Source organism: Acomys minous (genome assembly GCF_964271855.1).
Source record: "Acomys minous genome assembly, chromosome: 3".
Taxonomy (NCBI): Eukaryota; Metazoa; Chordata; class Mammalia; order Rodentia; family Muridae; genus Acomys; species Acomys minous.
The window spans coordinates 112,882,464-112,892,065 of NC_140485.1; the positions used below are offsets into that span (position 1 = coordinate 112,882,464).

At 41.5% G+C, this 9,602-nt stretch overlaps 1 pseudogene across 1 annotated transcript; it reads right to left on the minus strand.

Moving 5' to 3' along the window:
* Positions 1 to 500: 500 nt before the first annotated feature.
* On the minus strand, positions 501 to 6,043 carry LOC311593829 (peptidyl-prolyl cis-trans isomerase A-like; annotated as a pseudogene). Its single transcript has 2 exons — positions 5,947 to 6,043; positions 501 to 820 (listed from the first exon to the last, which is right to left on the minus strand). The product of its transcript is annotated as a peptidyl-prolyl cis-trans isomerase A-like (transcript).
* Between the last annotated feature and the right edge of the window lie 3,559 nt (positions 6,044 to 9,602).

Here is a 9,602-nt window from a genome sequence, read left to right on the forward strand (position 1 = left end):
ACAAGATCAGAGCTGTGAACAAATTTGACAATTTGAAAGAAGGTGTTGTTAAAATGCCATTTTCTCTTATGATGGTTGGGAGTTTGAACAAGCAATTTGGAAATGAATTAAATTTTTTGACACAAGCTCTCGTTTGAAATATCAGGCTGATCCGAAATTTGCCAGGTAGCCCAGGATGGCCCGAAACTCACAGAAATCCCCCTGCATCTGGATGCAGTGTTGGGTTTAGAGAAGTGGGCCAATAAGCCAGGTTTTCATTGCTCTCTTAATAATAAGCCAGGTTTTTATTGCTCTCATTTTTTCCTATTTATTTTTACTCATAATCATAAGCATAATTCTGCAATCCAGCTAGACTCAGAAGGGAATGAGGAAAATATGGAACCCAAAGAACTTCACTGAAAGCAGAGATTACAGAGTACTGGGAGCAGATGGGGTCGGGGTGCTCTCCTGAGCGACAGAAGGAATGATACGGTGGGTAAGATGCCTGCAAGTCAAAAGAATTAGAGTTGTCCGCAGTAGGAAATGATGCTCTTCTTACTGGTCTTGCCATTCCTGGACCCAGAGCGCTCCATGGCTTTCACGATGCTCGTGCCTTCTTTCACCTTCCCAAAGACCACATCCAGCCAGCCAGCCACTCAGTCTCGGCAATGCACATAAAAGAACTGGGAACCATTTGTGTTTAGTCCAGCATTTGCCATGGACAAGATGTCAGAACCTGTGTGCTTCAGGACGAAGTTCTCATCCTCAAATTTCTCCCCATAGATGGACCTGCCACCAGTGCCATTATGGCGTGTGAAGTCACCACCCTGGCACACGAATCCTGGAATAATTATGTGCAAAGGGGGAACCCTTACATCCAAATCCTTTCTTTGCAATGCTCAGAGCATGAAAGTTCTCTGTTGTCTTTGGAACTTTGTCTGCAAACAACTCAAAGGAGACACAGCCCATGGGCTCGCCGTCGCCATTGGCTGTGACGCTGAAGAACACCCATACTATATTGTTTTGATTTTGGTTTTGTGCTCTGGGATCAGGCAGTGGTTGGTGCTTCCTGCGGGTGGTGATGAAAGTGGTGGACTCTGCTTCTCTGACTTTGCCGTCAGGATTTTTCCTTAATGTTGCATTTGTAATTTATTACTTTACCACAAGGGTGCACTAAAAAGCCCTCATAAACACAAGAATGAGTTACTTAATTTGCTGTAACTCATTTACCTGGAGCAGTAAATGTTTTATTAGATTCACTTGGTGGTGTTAGCGCACACAGAATTTTCCTAGATTGTTAGAGTCAACATACATAAGGATTAAAATATATTTTATTCTCAAATAAAATACAACTGATAATCTCTGTTAATTAAGTCTCTAAAAGACTACTACCTAGTTTGTTTTAGGAATAGAAATGAATTGAGATAGGAAGTTTTTAAAAATCCCTTTTGCAGTTAAAAATACTTTCTCTTTGGGAAAAAATGATGATGTAATTGTAGTAGATATTCCAGTCTTGAGCTATAAAGCTTTACATGGCAGCATTGTGACAAATTTTCTTCATTGCTAGGATTACTGAGTGAACTTATGTGCTGGGCTTTCAATGAGTTTTATAGACATGGGGAGAAACTGAACACACTATGTGTAAGAGTCTGAACTGAAAGTGAGTAAATTGCTTTTCACAAGACAAAACCCAATGCTCAAATTTAATTACCTTCATATGCTAAATACACATTGACTCTTTTATCCCCCTGATGGAACATGGCAGCAATTTTGCTTTTGGAAAGAGTTTTAGAAATTTTGGCACAACTGCCACGTCCTCTTCTTTTCCACTGAGTTTATTTTGATCACTGTTTGTCAGGCACCATTGATAGACCTGGCAGAACCAAGAGCTGCTAACTGAGGCTCTTTCTAAGTCTTCTCTCAGTATGACAGGGGAGATGCAGTTAATGAGAAAGTCACCTGAGAGGTAGGATTTGCTTCCATGTTTATTCAACTTTCATCTGTAGACTGAATGTATAGGTGGGAAAGTACCACCATGGTTTTAAGTTAGGTCGTGGAAGAAATGCCAGATGGGGAAGCCATCATTTTTTTGTTTTAGTCTCAGCTAAATCACCAAAACCTCAAGGACTTCAGAATATCCTCTTTTTTTTTCTCATTTGTAAAATAAGAGAGTTAGAAGAAGTGATCTTTGTGTCGTCTTTGTGTTTCATAATGTTGATTCCACTTACATTTCTGTACAGCTGAGAGTGTATCTCCCCCCCCCCACTAAGCTGCAAAAGGAATGGATTACAATCTGAACATTTTTTAGCAACAGGACAATAAATATATTGTGAGCTTTTAATTTTGAACATAAAGACACCATTCATTTTTTTTTTTACAGTTTTATTCAGCAGGGGCATCTTGCCAATATGATAGCATAAAATGACCCCTTCTACACAAAATCTCTGAATACCACAACATTCCACGCCACTGCTATTCATCACAGGGAATTTTTTTGGTAGGCCAACTAGCTTGGAAATGGGAAAAATATGCAATAGCTGCAGTCCAAGAATTGGCATTTAATATTGAAGTCTAATAGTGTGGGGTATCATTGAGAATGTCCTTATTTTCCACCATACCTCTCTTCACCTTAATTTTGCATTTAAATACCTTTTCAAAATCATGGTCAATAGCTGGTGCTTAAAATAAAACTGTGCAATAAATGTCCATGCAGCTTTTCATGTAGTTTTAACAATTATTTTTCATAATAAATCTCTACCATTTGATCCCATCTCCTCCTCACACCCCTGTGAAAACACACTCAACTCCATCAAAACCTTGGTAAAGCCCCCTCCCTCCCCCCCCCCCCACCACTTCTTTCTGCTCCCCAGGTGGCCTGTGTTTGATCTCCAGTGAGGTGAGCCTCTGGTGTGAGTTCAAGCCTGACTTGTGAGAGCTGGGATTCCTGCATGCCTGATCACCTGGCTTCCAAATTGGCTTCCTCCTTGTGTAGGCTTAATCTTAAAGAGACCATTTCCATGTGGTAATGGGTGGCTGTTGCCTGTGCCTGACTTTGTCGCTGAACAGAACGTAGCCCTTGACATGTACTTCAGATGTGCAACCAAACACTTTCTGTTAACCGGGCCCCAGTGGCCTGCCAGAGGATTTTTTGTTGTTGTTGTTGTTGCTTTGCTTTGTTTTGTTTTTGAAGAGGCACACAAGTCTTAGGTGTAGTGATGTGGTTTTGCTCTGTGATTCTGGGCACATACATAGTAGGCTACCTAGTGAGAATTAGAACAAATACGTCACTTCTTTTTAAACCATTGAGATTTCTATTTCATGATAGGCTGGCTACACTGACTTGTATATGGACCTAACAGCAGACTCCCCATTCCTCAGTCTAAGCCTGTTTCCTGGCACCCAGTGTGACGAGATGCTATTCAATATTCTGTCACAAGGAGCAAGATACAGCAATCTGTCTTGTAATTTGAAAATATCCTGCCTTGCTCATACCTACCAGACTTCCTAACATTCTTCTGATTTAGAGGTCCCTGAGTTTTTATGAGTTTACCTCTGTCATATTTTCTCATAGGTCTTCCCAGGACCTGCATCGTACTGTCTCTCCTCCTCTTGCTCAGCCAGTGTCCAGTAGATGTGCAGGCAGCTTCCTTGGAGTTCAAATTTGGACTTTTATTATCACACAGAGCTGTAGTGTTAACCTACATCTGAGGATGAGCTGTAATTGTATGCTTTACAACTCCCATGTGTGTGCAGACTCATTTTCTTCCCTTTTTCTGACTGAGATTCAAAAACCCACATAAATCCACTTGTATGTTAACTCAATGTACTACTTGGTAGGCTTGGTATGTGCATATATATATACACACACACATATACACATACACATACATACACATATACTCATATGCATACATACACATACATATATACATGTAAGTATATGTATATGTATACATATAAACATACACATATACACATACATATATATACTATACATACACATACACATCTATATATGTATAGATCTATATATGTATAGATGTATATGTGTATGTATAAGTATATATATATGTGTGTGTGTATGTGTATATGTGTAATTTAAATATAATATGTATATTATATAAATCAATGCCATTGACTACTTTCTATCATCGACTGTTCTTTACCTAGCCCATGCCTCAAATTTCATTTTGCCCGTGGTCATCTCTCTTGGCTGTGAGGGTGGCTGAGATAGGGGATGTAGGGTCTTCACTCTTCCTCTTGGTTCTCAGAACCCCTCTCTATGGTAGGTCTTACCCCACAGTCTGGTGAAATGACTCTTCTGCCTGTCAAGGATACTGATGCCCATGGAGGCAGCATTCTAATTACTGACTGGCTTTTCGCTCCCTTGCAGTGTTCTCAACAAACTGGCCTTTCTGTTCTGGTCCAAAGTGGGAATTCTCTTTCGCTTGCGTCTTTCACGCTGTGATAGTAGCTAGTCAACTAAATGTTCTTTTTTTAGAGAAGGAAGAGTGGAGAGAAAGAGAGGAAAAGGGAAGGAAGGAGGGAAGGAGGGAGGGAGAGAGAGAGATGGAGGGAGAGAGGGAGGGAGGAAGGGAGGCAGAGAGAGACAGAGAGAGGGAGGGAGGGAGGGAGGGAGAGAGAGAGAGAGAGAGAGAGAGAGAGAGAGAGAGAGAGAGAGAGAGAGAATCAATTCCAACTGTACATTCAGAAACAAGGTATATGTATCTACTTGTGGACTGAAAGTATGATACTGTGGTCTTTATCCAGAACTCATCTTTGTGACTGACTTACTGCCTCTCCCTCTACTTGTTCCTACTCCAAAGGAAGCCCATGATGCCTCTGTGTATCTTTGATAACCAGTGACAAGCTAAATCCTTTTATTGGTGCTCAAAATGCCTGGTTATTTCTAACATCTAGAGACGATAGCAGAGATGAGAGCCATAATCCTGTCTTCCCCAAGGGACCAGAAGGCATTGCATTGTCACCGTGCCGCAGTATTTTCTTGACAAGTCCATGTCTGCGTGTCCTTGTAGATTTGGTATTGATTCCAGGAATCAAATTGCTGGCTCAAATGACAAACACATACACGATTGGCTAAATAATTTCTAGCACCTGTCCACATTTTATTGCTTTCCTTTCCCACAGTGATATGAGAGCGCCTTTTCCTAAGGTGTGCTGAGAAGAATGGGGCTAAAGGTAGACTATGACAGATGAAAACTTCTCAGCGTAATTTTGGTTTGCACTTATCACAAGTTGGGCATGCTTGTGTCTTAGGGTTAAAGCCTGTTTGCATTTCTTGTTTGTGTTTATTTGTTTATAATCCCAGGAATTGTACTGTTTTGAGACAGGGTCCCATGTAGTTCAGGCTATGGTTGGTCTTGCTATGTACCAAAGGGTGGGTGACCTTCAACACTAACTCCCACTGTCTTCACCTTTCCTTTAGCAGGACTCCTTTACAGGAAAGTACCACAATACCTGACTTCCTATCAAGTGTTTGCAGCCCTTTTGGGTAGGCTTCCCTTCATAATTTTAGAAGGGTGTTATATAATTACAGTATGAACTACTTACTGTGATAAAGTTTTGAGTTTCCCCACCACCACACTTAGCAATTTATTGGCTTTCAAATAATTTTGTTGCAATATGTGCTTTATATAACAAAATGCGTCAGTGCTTTTCCTCGTGACCTTTGAAATTTGAGTCATAGCAAGGAAGAGTCTTTTCCCACACTTTAGCCATGGGTTAGTTTATCAACTTATTTATGTAATAATTGCTCCATCCATTCCTCTGTGTGTGTGTGTGTGTGTGTGTGTGTGTGTGTGTGTGTATGTGTGTGTGTGTGTGTGCGCTTGCACAAATGCACATTCATGGACATGCTGGGGTAATTTCCTCACTTACCTCTCCACTTTATTATTTATTTATTTATTTATTTATTTATTTATTTATTTAACACAGCCTCTCAGTTACCTGGAAACCCTGTTTCATCCAAACTAGCTGGTGACTGCCTCCCTGGACAGTCCCACCTGTGTCCAGACCCTGAAGCTGGAGTTAAAGGTGCAGCCATGTTCGCATTTCTGTTTTTTTAACGCGGGTTTGGAGGATCTGAACTCAGGTCCTCCTGCTTGCACAGCAAGCACTTTCACCCACTGAGCTGTGATCCCAGCTCTCCCATCCAGATATCACATGGATGGACCATTAACTCTGATCCACTTAGGACTTGTCTGATGTATACTATAGAGAATGGGCCCTGTCCTGGCGGGTTTTGTCTTGACACAAGCTAGAGTCATCAGAGAGGAAGGAGCCTCAGTTGAGGAAATGCCTCCATGGGATCCAGCTGTAAGGCAGTTTCTCAAATAGTGATCAATGGGGGAGGGCCCAGCCCATCCCTGGGGTTGTGGTCCTCAGTTCTATAAGAAACAAGCCATGTAAAGCAAGGCAGTAAGCAGCACCCTCTCATGGCCTCTGTATCAGCTCCTGCCTCCAGGTTCCTTCCCTGCTTGAGTTCCTGTCCTGATTTTCTTTGATGATGGACTATGATGACGAGACTGTAAGCCAAATAAACCTGTTACTCTTCAACTTGGTTTTGTGGTCATGGTGTTTCATTGCAGCAATAGAAACTCTAAGACAGGCCCACTCTTATTTTTCTCCTCTATGAGGTTATGCCTATACCACTTTAAAAACCTCTTGCTTTCCACCTACTGATTCGATATGCTACTTACATTATTTCTGTACCAGTTAAGTATACACATGCATTTTAATTTCATGTCTGTGACCTATCTGCTTATTTGAGCATTATAATTTTAATTATAGGGGCTTTTAATATATTTTGATATATGGGGGTGCTAATTCTCTCAGACATTAATCTTTTTTTTTTGTCCAGACCTTTTTGTCTCTTCTTATTCACTCTGAAATTAACTTTATAATAATCCTTTGTAGCTCAAGGAAAAATTCTGTAATGACATTTCTGCAGCATTTACCTTAAATGAATAAATCAGCTAAAGGAACACTGACATTAGACCTTCCTCTCCATGTCTGACCTGTCCTCAGACCTTCCTTCCTCTCTCCCAGTCTAACTTATCCTCAGACCCCCACCCTTCCTCACCATGTCTACTAAAGTATCATTGGCGATTTTCATGTCAGTTTTTGTGTGCTTCTTGTTGACTTCTAGATATGTACATATGCAGGGAGCTGAGGAAGCCTGGAGTAAAGGTTTGAGGAGAGGATGAATGACAGAGAGAGTGAGTATTGTTTGGTGCAGATACAGTCATATCAAGGACCAATGCCTCAGGCCCTTGGGGATGATGGCAAAGCCTTCCTCATGTGAGTCAGCCTCAGAATGGGCAAAGTCTTCCTCTGCCCCAATGTGAATGCTGACAGTGTGTACAAAGACTAGCTGCTGCAGAGTCCTCCCCAGGATGTCTACAGCTTGACACTGCTCTCCTGCACACCGGAGCAAGCATAACCCTTCCCTCCCCTTCCCTTCCCCCCGATGTTTTGTACACATGTGCCTATGTGTATTTTCTTTTCTTCTTCCCATGCCAGCCTTAATCAGGTTTCCATGACCCAGCATCTCTAGCCATGGCACAGATGTATATTAACACAGCTGTATACGTAATCCGTTAGCCTACATATGTACACACATTTGCTCTCATAAATAGGATTTTAGTTTGTACACAGAAAGACTATTTATGTTGATTTTTAACCTGCTACCCCATCAAATCATCTTATTTCTATAATTTACCTATTAATTATTTGAAATTTCCATATAAATATTTCACTTGTTAACAGAAAAAAATGCTTTGCTCTCTCTCAACAGCACTTCTTTAAATATTTCCTTTTGCCATTGGCCAATATCTCCAATAAAAATGTTAAATAATAGTAAGTTTAAATGGCATATTTTCTTTTTGGTGGGACCTAGCTTAGCACCAGGCTGAGTCTCAGGCTGATCTTGACCTTGAAGTTTCTCCTGCCTTCCTAGTGTTAGGATTACAGGCATGCACTATCACTCCCAAGTCGGTTCTGTTTTAGTTATTATTAAGGAACTACTTTAGCAGGGGTTCCTCTGATGCTTTTTATTAGGAAAAAAAAAGTTGGCTTTTCCTTTAAATCAAGGAGGAACTGCTTCATTATTAAGGAACTTTCAACTATTGTGTTTACTTATATTTTTGTAAGATATTGCATTGAGTTTGCAAAGTAATTTTTGTTCAGCTATGAAAATGAGCTGGTAGTTGGGCACGGTGGTGTGGCACACCCCTGTAGTACCAGCACTCAGGGAGGAAAAGGCAGGCCGATTTCTGTGAGTTCAAGGCCAGCTTGGTCTATAAAATGAGACCCAGAAAGCCAAGTCTACACACTGAAACCTTGTCTCAAAACAAAACAAAACCAAAAACCACACCAAACCAAAAGCTATGAAAATGAGCTGGTAGTTGGGCACGGCGGTGTGGCACACCCCTGTAGTCCTAGCACTCAGGGAGGCAGAGGCAGACAGGTTTCTGTGAGTTCAAGGCCAGCTTGGTCTACAAAATGAGACCAAGAAAACCCAGTCTACACACCGAAACCCCGTCTCAAAACAAAACAAAACCAAAAACCACACCAAACCCAACCAACCATCCAACCAACCAAAACCCAGAAAATGAGCTGGTGTTGGTGTACAGAGTGTGAGAATAACATGCGTGTCTCTATAGGGTGGACCTTAAGCCTCTCTCCCTCAGGCCATGTGCTTACTACTGTTACTGTTATTACCCTGTATTTGAGACAGTGTCACGCAGCCCAAATTGTCCTCAAGCCTGAGATCTGCCTGCCTTTGTCTCCCAAGTGCTGGGAGGCGGGTGTCACCATGGATGGCTCCTTCGGGATTTTGTCTCTATGTATTTGTGTATCTTTTCTTAATTTTTCTACTTCTGCCTGTCTGCCTCAAGTTAATAGGTACACATTTACCTAGAATTGATGTAGAATCTTGTATATAGGTATGAGTCTTGTTTTGTTGAGTTTCTGTTTCTCTAAACATCTTAGAAGAGATAAGGAAGACCATGCATTAGGTTTATTAGCTGTATCTGTTACTTTTCTTGCCGCTGTGGTGGCCGAACCAAGGGAGAACAGTTTTATTTTAACTCCTAGTTTCAGAGCAGCAAAGCAGTCCACATGGTAGCAGTCAGGATGCAGAAAACAGAGGATGTAAGAGGATTCTACAACACAGAACCAAGGACATGACCTGGTGACATACTTCCTCCATCTATGCCTACCTCCTTCCTACAGGATGGAAACAATAAAAGTAGCAACCCTCCCCAAGTCTTTGCTAGCATCTACTGTTCTTTCTAGCCCATTGTCCCTACTGTGCCTTTTTCTCAGTATGAAGTCCTTAGTCATGGGAAGGTGTCTGGTCACATTGGGTGAATACAGATCTTCTTCCTTCCTGCATAGATTTAGCTTTTACACTGTCCTGCAAACTCTTCCATAAGCATTAAGTCTAGGACCTGCAAACTCTTCCATACCCTCACAAGCATTAAGTCTAGGACCACACTGCACCCAAGCTAACCTAAAGCTCACTATGTAAAGCAGGCTGGCCTTAAGTCATGGCCATCCTCTTCCTTCTGCCTCCCACATGCCCGTGTCACAGTAGGGAG